The following is a 14,078-nucleotide window of genomic DNA, read 5'->3' as shown; positions in this document are numbered from 1 at the left end:
TTGATTTGCATGGGACTTTAAACAAAACCCCCAACCCTCACAAATGGGGGTAGTTAAGGGTTAAATTAACTATCCTATATTTTAAGTGGACATATCAGTAACATGTGACCAAGTATTATCGAAATATCTCCAGCCGTTTGGAAGTTATGCAGTAATATATATTTCCCATTGACTTGTATGGGACTTTAAACATAAACCCCGCCCCTGGCAAATGGGGGTGAGTAAGGGTTAAATCACCTATCCTATGTTTGTTGTTGACATATAAGTAACATGTGTGCCAAGTTTCATGTTAATATCTTTAGCCGTTTGGACGTGATGCTGGAACATACACACATACATACACACGTTGAGTTTATATATACGGTATATATATATATATATATATATATATATATATATATATATATATATATATATATATATATATAGATAGATAAAATAGATTATTGGGACCAGAGCATGTGTTTTATTAGCCGTATGTAATCACACAATAGAGAGATATTGGGGAAGATTTATCAAAACCTGTCCAGAGGAAACGTTGCTGAGTTGCCCATAGCAACCAATCAGATTGCTGCTTTCATTTTTGAGAAGCCCTCTGAAAAATGAAAGAAGCGATCTGATTGGTTGCTAAGGGAAACTCAGCAACTTTTCCTCTGGACAGGTTTTGATAAATCTCCCCCATTCTGTATATGTCTGCAGTTATTAATATGTTATTGCAGTGGAATTAAGCATTAAAAGGTCTTAAAAAATAATGTGAAAACGAGCAGCTGCAATAGACATAGTTCTATGGCCATTTCTATTAGTTGCATCTTTAAAATGTATAAAATTCCTACCCCGAGCTGCAGCGAAAAGTAAATGGAAAAATCTAACGTTTTACAGCATTAGTGAACAAGGCCACACTGTCTACCCGCTTGTGTAAACTGAACTCTAACAGCTGCTAGTGGGTTAAACAACCAGAGGAGGGCGAAGAAGATGTTACATCCTGTGCCTGCAAACAGGAAGGGATCCTGGGACTCCTCCAATCCTTCTTTGTGAACCGTAGTTACAGGGGAAACGTGAGATTGTAGACGCTTTCTAATTCAGAGGAGATGAGGATACTGAGGACATGAGGCGTCTGAGTGCAGAAGAGTCTGTGACAGAGGTAAGGAGGGACTGAGGCCTAGTATACAGAGGTAAGGAGGTACTGAGACCTAGTATACAGAGGTAAGGAGGTACTGAGACCTAGTATACAGAGGTAAGGAGGTACTGAGGCCTAGTATACAGAGGTAAGGAGGTACTGAGGCCTAGTATACAGAGGTAAGGAGGTACTGAGGCCTAGTATACAGAGATAAGGAGGTGCTGAGGCCTAGTATATGCTGCACAGGCATTGTAGGGATTACACACTGCACAATAGTAGTCTTTAAATCAAAGGTTCACTTATATTTTATAGAAATGCATTATCAGCAAATTATTAAATTATAGCCTTTACTATACAGGTACAGAAATGCCAGGGATAATACGCCCAAAAATATCATACATGTATATCACAGTACAAGCACAATACAGACACACTCATGTCATACTACAGAGATAAAAACAAAGTGATATCACAGTTCAGGTAAAATAAACACAGTAATGTCCTAGTGCAGAGATAGTAAATAAAGTGATGTCACAGTGCAGTAGTACAGTAATATCAGAGTAAGAAAACAGCCATGTCACCCTACAGGGATAAACACAGCATCAGAACTCAAATATAATAATCATAGTGATGTCACACTACAACAGTGGTCTTCAACCTGCGGACCTCCAGATGTTGCAAAACTACAACTCCTAGCATGCCCGGACAGCCGTTGGCTGTCCGGGCATGCTGGGAGTTGTAGTTTTGCAACATCTAGAGGTCCGCAGGTTGGAGACCACTGCCCTACAGAGATAACAAACACAGCATCAGAACTCATGTATAATAATCATAGTGATGTCACACTACAGAGATAAACAGCATCAGAACTCATGTATAATAATCATAGTGATGTCACACTACAGAGATAACACAGCATCAGAACTCATGTATAATAATCATAGTGATGTCACACTACAGAGATAACACAGCATCAGAACTCATGTATAATAATCATAGTGATGTCACACTACAGAGATAACAAACACAGCATCAGAACTCATGTATAATAATCATAGTGATGTCACACTACAGAGATAACACAGCATCAGAACTCATGTATAATAATCATAGTGATGTCACACTACAGAGATAACACAGCATCACAACTCATGTATAATAATCATAGTGATGTCACACTACAGAGATAACAAACACAGCATCAGAACTCATGTATAATAATCATAGTGATGTCACACTACAGAGATAACACAGCATCAGAACTCATGTATAATAATCATAGTGATGTCACACTACAGAGATAACAAACAGCATCAGAACTCATGTATAATAATCATAGTGATGTCACACTAAAGAGATAAACAGCATCAGAACTCATGTATAATAATCATAGTGATGTCACACTACAGAGATAACAAACAGCATCAGATCTCATGTATAATAATCATAGTGATGTCACACTACAGAGATAACACAGCATCAGAACTCATGTATAATAATCATAGTGATGTCACACTACAGAGATAACACAGCATCAGAACTCATGTATAATAATCATAGTGATGTCACACTACAGAGATAACACAGCATCAGAGCTCATGTATAATAATCATAGTGATGTCACACTACAGAGATAACACAGCATCACAACTCATGTATAATAATCATAGTGATGTCATCCTACAGAGATAACAAACAGCATCAGAACTCATGTATAATAATCATAGTGATGTCACACTACAGAGATAACACACACAGCATCAGAACTCATGTATAATAATCAGTGATGTCACACTACAGAGATAACACAGCATCACAACTCATGTATAATAATCATAGTGATGTCATCCTACAGAGATAACAAACAGCATCAGAACTCATGTATAATAATCATAGTGATGTCACACTACAGAGATAACACACACAGCATCAGAACTCATGTATAATAATCAGTGATGTCACACTACAGAGATAACAAACAGCATCAGAACTCATGTATAATAATCATAGTGATGTCACACTACAGAGATAACACACACAGCATCAGAACTCATGTATAATAATCATAGTGATGTCACACTACAGAGATAACACAGCATCAGAACTCATGTATAATAATCATAGTGATGTCACACTACAGAGATAACAAACAGCATCAGAACTCATGTATAATAATCATAGTGATGTCACACTACAGAGATAACACAGCATCACAACTCATGTATAATAATCATAGTGATGTCATCCTACAGAGATAACACAGCATCAGATCTCATGTATAATAATCATAGTGATGTCACACTACAGAGATAACAAACAGCATCAGAACTCATGTATAATAATCATAGTGATGTCACACTACAGAGATAACAAACAGCATCAGAACTCATGTATAATAATCATAGTGATGTCACACTAAAGAGATAAACAGCATCAGAACTCATGTATAATAATCATAGTGATGTCACACTACAGAGATAACACAGCATCAGATCTCATGTATAATAATCATAGTGATGTCACACTACAGAGATAACACAGCATCAGAACTCATGTATAATAATCATAGTGATGTCACACTACAGAGATAAACAGCATCAGAACTCATGTATAATAATCATAGTGATGTCACACTACAGAGATAACACAGCATCAGAACTCATGTATAATAATCATAGTGATGTCACACTACAGAGATAACACAGCATCACAACTCATGTATAATAATCATAGTGATGTCACACTACAGAGATAACACAGCATCACAACTCATGTATAATAATCATAGTGATGTCATCATACAGAGATAACACAGCATCAGAACTCATGTATAATAATCATAGTGATGTCACACTACAGAGATAAACAGCATCAGAACTCATGTATAATAATCATAGTGATGTCACACTACAGAGATAACACAGCATCAGAACTCATGTATAATAATCATAGTGATGTCACACTACAGAGATAACAAACAGCATCAGAACTCATGTATAACAATCATAGTGATGTCACACTACAGAGATAACAAACAGCATCAAAACTCATGTATAATAATCATAGTGATGTCACACTACAGAGATAACAAACACAGCATCAGATCTCATGTATAATAATCATAGTGATGTCACACTACAGAGATAACACAGCATCAGAACTCATGTATAATAATCATAGTGATGTCACACTACAGAGATAACACAGCATCACAACTCATGTATAATAATCATAGTGATGTCACACTACAGAGATAACACAGCATCACAACTCATGTATAATAATCATAGTGATGTCATCATACAGAGATAACACAGCATCAGAACTCATGTATAATAATCATAGTGATGTCACACTACAGAGATAACAAAAAGCATCAAAACTCATGTATAATAATCATAGTGATGTCACACTACAGAGATAACAAACAGCATCAGAACTCATGTATAATAATCATAGTGATGTCACACTACAGAGATAAACACAGCATCAGAACTCATGTATAATAATCATAGTGATGTCACACTACAGAGATAACACAGCATCAGAACTCATGTATAATAATCATAGTGATGTCACACTACAGAGATAAACAGCATCAGAACTCATGTATAATAATCATAGTGATGTCACACTACAGAGATAACAAACACAGCATCAGAACTCATGTATAATAATCATAGTGATGTCACACTACAGAGATAACACAGCATCAGAACTCATGTATAATAATCATAGTGATGTCACACTACAGAGATAACACAGCATCAGAACTCATGTATAATAATCATAGTGATGTCACACTACAGAGATAACACAGCATCAGAACTCATGTATAATAATCATAGTGATGTCACACTACAGAGATAACAAACACAGCATCAGAACTCATGTATAATAATCATAGTGATGTCACACTACAGAGATAACAAACACAGCATCAGAACTCATGTATAATAATCATAGTGATGTCACACTACAGAGATAACAAACACAGCATCAGATCTCATGTATAATAATCATAGTGATGTCACACTACAGAGATAACAAACACAGCATCAGAACTCATGTATAATAATCAGTGATGTCACACTACAGAGATAAACAGCATCAGAACTCATGTATAATAATCATAGTGATGTCACACTACAGAGATAAACAGCATCAGAACTCATGTATAATAATCATAGTGATGTCACACTACAGAGATAACAAACACAGCATCAGAACTCATGTATAATAATCATAGTTATGTCACACTACAGAGATAACACAGCATCAGAACTCATGTATAATAATCATAGTGATGTCACACTACAGAGATAACACAGCATCAGAACTCATGTATAATAATCATAGTGATGTCACACTACAGAGATAACACAGCATCATAACTCATGTATAATAATCATAGTGATGTCACACTACAGAGATAACAAACACAGCATCAGAACTCATGTATAATAATCATAGTGATGTCACACTACAGAGATAACACAGCATCAGAACTCATGTATAATAATCATAGTGATGTCACACTACAGAGATAACACAGCATCAGATCTCATGTATAATAATCATAGTGATGTCACACTACAGAGATAACACAGCATCAGAACTCATGTATAATAATCATAGTGATGTCACACTACAGAGATAACACAGCATCAGAACTCATGTATAATAATCATAGTGATGTCACACTACAGAGATAACAAACACAGCATCAGAACTCATGTATAATAATCATAGTGATGTCACACTACAGAGATAACACAGCATCAGATCTCATGTATAATAATCATAGTGATGTCACACTACAGAGATAACACAGCATCAGATCTCATGTATAATAATCATAGTGATGTCACACTACAGAGATAACACAGCATCAGAACTCATGTATAATAATCATAGTGATGTCACACTACAGAGATAACACAGCATCAGAACTCATGTATAATAATCATAGTGATGTCACACTACAGAGATAACACAGCATCAGAACTCATGTATAATAATCATAGTGATGTCACACTACAGAGATAACAAACAGCATCAGAACTCATGTATAATAATCATAGTGATGTCACACTAAAGAGATAAACAGCATCAGAACTCATGTATAATAATCATAGTGATGTCACACTAAAGAGATAAACAGCATCAGAACTCATGTATAATAATCATAGTGATGTCACACTACAGAGATAACACAGCATCAGAACTCATGTATAATAATCATAGTGATGTCACACTACAGAGATAACAAACACAGCATCAGAACTCATGTATAATAATCATAGTGATGTCACACTACAGAGATAACAAACACAGCATCAGAACTCATGTATAATAATCATAGTGATGTCACACTACAGAGATAACAAACACAGCATCAGAACTCATGTATAATAATCATAGTGATGTCACACTACAGAGATAACACAGCATCACAACTCATGTATAATAATCATAGTGATGTCACACTAAAGAGATAACAAACACAGCATCAGAACTCATGTATAATAATCATAGTGATGTCACACTACAGAGATAACACAGCATCACAACTCATGTATAATAATCATAGTGATGTCACACTACAAAGCCTAAACACTGTTGTTTCCAAATGTGACAAACTGGTCATTTTACCCTATATTGCAGCCTCTCACCTCTATAGTCCTTTTTCCTATTAATGCAGTACCCTAATATATTAGGTTCTGTTCACAGTGTGCTCTGGTGAACATGTTGAGTGTATGTGTGGGGAAAGCTCACAAAGCATATGCTGAACATAGACTACATGACAGAGGCCATAATAGAGTCCTGCTACTTCTACAAAAGAATAAGTATAAAACTGAAGAATATTCCCAAAATATACACCAATATGAATAAAGCCTTAGTAAAAGTTTCCCTCCTATTAATCAATGGCAGTGGAAAAGTGGAGAATGACATTCGCCAGATTTGTGTGCGACAGACACTTAAAGCGTCTCTGTCATTTGACTAAACTTTTGTCATAAGTATATATCGTATAAGAAAAAATAGGTGCAATCCAGCTCCCCTTAAAAATGTAAACTTTAATTCATCTAGTTAAAATCCATGTGCTCGAAACACATGAGCACATGTATTTGAACTAGATGAATTCAAGTTTACATTTTTAGGGGAGCTGGCTTACACCTATTTTTTGTTTGGAATCTTCTCCTCGAGAACCGTCTTGAGTGTGCTCCTCCGTGCTCCCTCGTACATTGTCCCGGTGTATGCGTACTGGACTTTAGAAGTGGTGCGCTGATTCTACATTTTTTTTTTCATTTTTATATATTGCATAAGGCGCACTCCTGAGACCTGCTGCGATCAGGAATGAGTGGAGGGAGTAAGGCGAGAGCTGGCGAAAACTTTGCCTGGCTGTAACTCGTGATCACAGCAAATCTCAGGAGTAGGACCCAGTGCAATCTTTTTTTTCCCACATGTCGGAACAACATGTCAAAATCTTCCGCAGACAGCCTGCCCTCATTCAAACTTGCAGCGGGAAACACGATGCACGCTTGCAATCAAGTCCGCCTGTGTGAACGAGCCTTAAGGAAGTAAAAAATGTCTAACAACCTCACCCAGATGAAAGCCAGACATACATGGGTATACAGTCATATAAAAGAATTTGTGATCGGTGGCTCAAATGCGTAGCGTACCTGCCTAACCACTGATATACAAACTAACAGGCAGTCTGAGTTGTGCCATATACTGCCGCGTGTAGGTACACCTGAATAAAATAGAGGGCATACCTTAGATAGAAAAAGACTCCTAAGAGATTAAATTAATCTTTTAAAAGAGGGGGGGTTGGGTGGGACGTGAAGAACCCGCGGCGTACTGTGCTAGGGGCACCGCGGGTTCTTATAGTGATTAACCCCGCCCCCTCTCACAAATACAGGCTAACTGCGTCAGCCTTCACACTTGTGATCGGTGGCTCAAATGCGTAGCGTACCTGCCTAACCACTGATATACAAACTAACAGGCAGTCTGAGTTGTGCCATATACTGCCGCGTGTAGGTACACCTGAATAAAATAGAGGGCAAAACTTCAATATTTGAAACAAAAACGCTATATGAAATAAGACAACATTACAGAACCAGAAACTGGAAAGCCTGGGACCTTCCAGACTTTGGATAGGGGATGGGCGCATGTATGAGCTAGACTTCAGCGACTCAAATTACAAATCACACGGGCTGGCATCCCCTGACGTGATGCTGATGAGGAGGCACCTGATGCGAAGGGGGTGTCCAGATATCACAGCCAAGTCACCCCCCAAAGCATATCACTAAAATGCGTACTTTAACGAATTGCGGAGTGGTGAGAGCAAAACTTCAGAATAATAATAACGGCTGTGACCTACTGGTTCCCTGGCGTGTGAACAACAGGTCACGTAGCAGACAAACCGGGCACTACCTATGAAATGAAATGTGGAAAAGCAGCATATGGTAACGACTTGCCCGGGTAACGATGTTTTGGTAGCGCTCAACTCAAGCTAATAGTGATCGGAATTCCATATCAGTTGGCTCAGTCTCCAACAAATGTCATTTTTCGTTTTACTAGAGAACTCACCAGGTCTGAGGAAGCCATAGTAACCCAGAAATAAAGCTGCTTTCCAACACAGACTATCTTTGTAGCTGAACGGGGGTCCTGTCTAGAACATCTACTAACTGTCTGAACGAGTCGGCCGACAAAGGCTGACGGGACGAAGGCTTGGATCCTTAGCGCACCTTTCAGCTCCGCTTTAACTGTATCGAATGAAACAAGGAGGCCAAGTCGGAATGTGCCAATGAGATGTGAAGCTGAACCACTGCTAGGTATAACTTTATCGTGCTAGATGAAGAGAAGAGTGGCAAAACTCAATAAAACCAAGTAGGAAAGTAAAGTGTGTGTGTAAGCTCCTCCGAGTACATGTTACAAACCAAACCCTGACCGTATGCTTAATCCCAAGTGCATATGTACATAAAACATAACTACCTATTCGTCAACCTAAAACCGCGTTAGGTTGTAACTGTAACCGACCTGTGGACGTGACAGGTGATGACACCACTCATGCGGCAAGCCTGATCATGACACTCAACCAATGTATAACCAAAATAATGATCAAACTGAAGCTAAGACAGCCAAACTTCAACTGAAACCAAGCTATATGCATGACCCCGATGCTAAATGACCTTGTGAAAACACATGACATTGTCGTCAACCCGAAGCCGTGTCGAGTAGTAACTGAACCGACCTGTAGACGTGACAGGTCTGAAAACTCAATTAACTACGAAACTAAAAGTATCACCGCCAAGCCGCGACAGGTCGTAACCATGATTGACGTATATACGTGGCCCCTGATGCTAATGAACTTGTGAAAACACATAACATTGTCGTCAACCCGAAGCCGTGTCGAGTAGTAACTGAACCGACCTGTAGACGTGACAGGTCTGAAACTTAATTAACTATAAAACTAAAAGTATCACCGCCAAGCCACGACAGGTCGTAACCATGATTGACGTAAATACGTGGCATCCGAAAATAAAGCTATACCTGTAGCCTAACCCAACTGCTACCTAAACACAACGTATGTGATGACACTGTCGCCAACCTGAAGCCGTGACAGGTTGTGTCCGGACCGACCTGTAGACGTGACTGGTCAATCCGAAATTGAAAACCTCAACAAAGTAACGTATGTGCTGAATGTATATGAACATGTACCGAGTATGAATACCGTAAGCATATACCAAGCATAACTCCTTGGCACATATGCTGCACATGACACTGAACGTGGGCCCGGCAAACCAACCAGACCATGTGTTCATCAATAACACCCAGACCACGTGTCCACACCAGACACCTTGACCGCATACATCGACCAAACTATGCGAGAGCCTGTTCCGCACAAAGCATATGAACGTGAGCTGGAATGAACTACACGAGCGAGTGTATGCACCAACTATCAAATATGTACATCACAATAACTACTAGCAGAAATACTGAACAACTTAAACCGATTACCAGAGCAAGTCCATGGAACAGACTAAGTAAGTGAATGCACACGACTTTATGAGCGAGTGCGCTTGGCAACTACATAAGCGTAAGCACAGAACTATTTGCGCGTATGCACAGGACTAACTGAGTGAACGTATGCCAGAACAAACTATGAGTGCGTCTGCATGGACTAACTAAGTAAGCGTATGCCGAAAACTATTATGCGCATATGCATAGAACTAAGTGAGCATGCCGAGAACGAACTGTGTGCGCGTATGCACAAGCTATACGGGCATATGCACAAACGAACTATGTGAACATGCGGGGAACAAACTATATGTTGGTATGTACGGAACACACTATGTGAGCACCTAACAATTATGTGAGCGTATGCACCGATCAAATTGTATGCGCGTGTGCAGAGAAAGAACCATACGGACGTATGGCCGAACCACTGCCTGTGTTCACCGAATGACCTGTATGCATAAGCTAACTACAGGCCCAGAACGAACTGCGTAAGCAAACACCCAGAACAAGTTATATGAGCGTATGCACAAAACTATATGGCCTCTAACAAACTGGGCAACTGTCCAAACCAACTGGATGAGCATATGCACAGGACAGACTATACGAGAGTATGCATGGAAACTGAGCGTATAGACCGAATGAATAAAATGCGCGTACACGAACGCCCAGAACAAACTATATACGTAAGCCCGGCCCCACTATACAAAAATATGAACGGAACAACTATGTGCATATGTATAGAACTGTGCCGTCTAACAGCTATGAGTGACTCTACCAACAAACTTGATGAACCTATACTCAGGACAACTGTATGCGCAAATGCACAACCAAACTGTATGTGCGTATGGCCAACGACAAACGATAAATAATACATGCATGCAGTAATTCTATGACCACGTACCCATGCACAGAACAACACTACATGCGCTGTACGAGCACACGTGCGGCCCAAATGCTACAAGCGCAAGAGCCGCACAAGCATCGCAAGCGCATGTACTAGACGTATGCCACAAGCACACGAACAGCATGGTTCTCATGAGCACACGTACAATACAACCCTACGAGCCTGCACAGTATAATTCCTACCAGCGAGTGTGCAACACAGATCCTACGAGCCCGTGTACAGCACAAATCCTACGAGCCCGTGTACAGCACAAATCCTACGAGCGCGTGTACTGTATAAATCCTACTAGCGCATGTACTGTATAGATCCTACGTACAGCATAAATCCTACGAGCGTGTGTAAATCCTACAAGCGAGTGCACCGTACTTATCCTACAAGTGTGTACTGTATAAACCCTACGAGCGTGTTAACAGTACAAACCCTATGAGCGTGTGTACACTGCACAGTATAAATCCTACGAGCGTGTGTACACTGCACAGTATAAATCCTACGAGCGTGTGTACAGTACAAAACCCTATGAGCGTGTGTACAGTGTAACTCCTACGAGCGTGTGTACATCATAATTCCTACAAGCGAGCGTACAGTATATATCCTACAAGGGCATGTACTGAACAAATCCTACGAGCGTGTACAGTACAAAACCTTACGAGCGTGTGTACAATATAAATCCTACAAGCATGTGTACAGTATAATTCCTACGAGCGTGTGTACAGTACAAATCCTACGAACGTGTACCGTACGAATCCTACGAGCGCGTGTGCGGAATAAATCCTACAAGCACGTGTGTAGGATGATCCTACAAGCCTGTGTACAGTATAAATCCTACAAGCGTGTACAAGCGTGTGTACATTATGAACCCCACGAGCGCGTGCACAGAATATATCCTACAAGCGCGCGTGCAGCACAAACCCCACACGCACGTACCAGTGTGCACAGTTTAAATCCAACAAACGCGTGCACAGTATGGATCCTACGAGTGTGTGCAAGCGTTTGTACAGTATGAATCCTATGAGTGAGTGTACAGCATAAATCCTACAAGAGTGTACAGTATAAATCCAACAAAAGAGTGTACAGTATAAACGCTACCCCCGTGTGTACAGCATAAATCCTACAAGCGTGTGTACAGTATAAATCCAACAAGCGTGTGTACAGTATAAATCCAACAAGCATGTACAATCGTATGTACAGTATAAACCCTACAAGCATGTGTACAGCATAGATCCTACAAGCGTGCGTACAGCATAATTCCTACAAGTGTGTACAGTATAAATCCAACAAGCGTGTGTATAGTATAAATCCAACAAGCATGTGAAAGCGTGTGTACAGTATAAACCCTACAAGCGTGAGTACAACATGAATCCTACAAGCATGTACAGGCGTGTATACAGCACAAACACTACAAGCGTGTGCACGGCACAAGTGCTACAACCGTGTGTACAGCACAAACGCTACAACCGTGTGTACAGTATAAACCCAACAAGCATGTGTACCACATGAAACCAACAGGCGTGTGCACTGTATAAACCCCACAAGCGTGTGTACCGTATGAATTCTACAAGCGTGTAAGGCATTAATCCCACGAGCACCTGTAAGGCCTAAATCCCACAAGCGTGTGTAAGGCACAAATGTTACGAACGAGTAAACAGAAAAACGCCATGAGCGTAATCAACGTGCGCGAGTGCATGAATCGTACAAATACCATGAGTGCATGGACAGAATTACCAGCGCCCATACTACGTGCGCCTGAACTGCACCAATGCTACAAGTGCATGTGTATTGACAAACACATGAAACAGGGCCGTGTCGTAAACCTTGAATAAGCTAAAACGTGTACGTGTATATATACATATATAATCATATACATGGAGCACATTAAGGGGGCGTGTGCAAGGAACCGATTATATGGTCGTATGCGTAGAATAATTATAGGAACGAAGATAAAAATTTTTTTTTTTTTTTTGCCTGCTCAGACCAACTATATGACCGTGTATGAGGAATAAATTATAAGAGCGTGAACACCAACAACTACATGACCGTATGCGTAGAAAATGAATCGTGTACTCGGCATAACTATCTGACCGTATGCGTGGTAGGAATGAGTGCATAGAATAACCTCTTTTTTTTTTTTTTTTTTTTTTTTTAAATATCCCTTACTGTAATGCAACGAGCGGAGCAGTCGAGAGTGTGCTGGCATATAATAACCCCTTATAGTAAAATGCAGAGCTGAGCAGCCAGAGAACGTGTCAGCATATAATTAACCCCTTGTAGTAAAATGCAGAGCTGAGCAGCCAGAGAACGCGTCGGCATATAATTAACCCCTTGTAGTAAAATGCAGAGCTGAGCAGCCAGAGAACGTGTCGGCATATAATTAACCCCTTGTAGTAAAATGCAGAGCTGAGCAGCCAGAGAACGTGTCGGCATATAATTAACCCCTTGTAGTAAAATGCAGAGCTGAGCAGCCAGAGAACGCGTCGGCATATAATTAACCCCTTGTAGTAAAATGCAGAGCTGAGCAGCCAGAGAACGTGTCGGCATATAATTAACCCCTTGTAGTAAAATGCAGAGCTGAGCAGCCAGAGAACGTGTCGGCATATAATTAACCCCTTGTAGTAAAATGCAGAGCTGAGCAGCCAGAGAACGTGCCGGCATATAATTAACCCCTTGTAGTAAAATGCAGAGCTGAGCAGCCAGAGAACGTGCCGGCATATAATTAACCCCTTGTAGTAAAATGCAGAGCTGAGCAGCCAGAGAACGTGCCGGCATATAATTAACCCCTTGTAGTAAAATGCAGAGCTGAGCAGCCAGAGAACGTGCCGGCATGTGACTAAACCCCCCCCCCCTTCCCCCGTTGTGCACGAACCCGGTAACCGACACACACAATATACACTACATAACCATGACAGGTGGCGGGGGTATGATGATAGCCTATAAGCTCCCCGATACCACAAACAGGGGCCAGTACCCTGGCAGAAAACCCTAAGGTGATAGCACCGACCCGGCTGTAGAAATGCTGGTACCGTACTGCCACGGGGGTTC

At 40.3% G+C, this 14,078-nt stretch overlaps 1 protein-coding gene across 2 annotated transcripts in view; it reads left to right on the top strand.

Moving 5' to 3' along the window:
- Positions 1-678: 678 nt before the first annotated feature.
- LOC130276014 (solute carrier family 26 member 6-like) overlaps positions 679-14,078 on the top strand; it is a 61,324-nt gene continuing 47,924 nt past the window's right edge. Inside the window, exon 1 of one of the 2 annotated variants that reach the window (XM_056524806.1) lies at positions 679-1,141. The gene's annotated coding sequence lies outside the window, so the exon portion shown is untranslated. The remainder of the gene's footprint in view (positions 1,142-14,078) is intronic. The other variant, XM_056524802.1, reaches the window with a different exon arrangement.

The sequence above is a fragment of the Hyla sarda genome, chromosome 6, assembly GCF_029499605.1.
Source record: "Hyla sarda isolate aHylSar1 chromosome 6, aHylSar1.hap1, whole genome shotgun sequence".
In the NCBI taxonomy this organism is placed as follows: Eukaryota; Metazoa; Chordata; class Amphibia; order Anura; family Hylidae; genus Hyla; species Hyla sarda.
The sequence above is the reverse complement of the archived record's forward strand: the minus strand, read 5'-3'. Positions and strand labels throughout refer to the sequence as shown.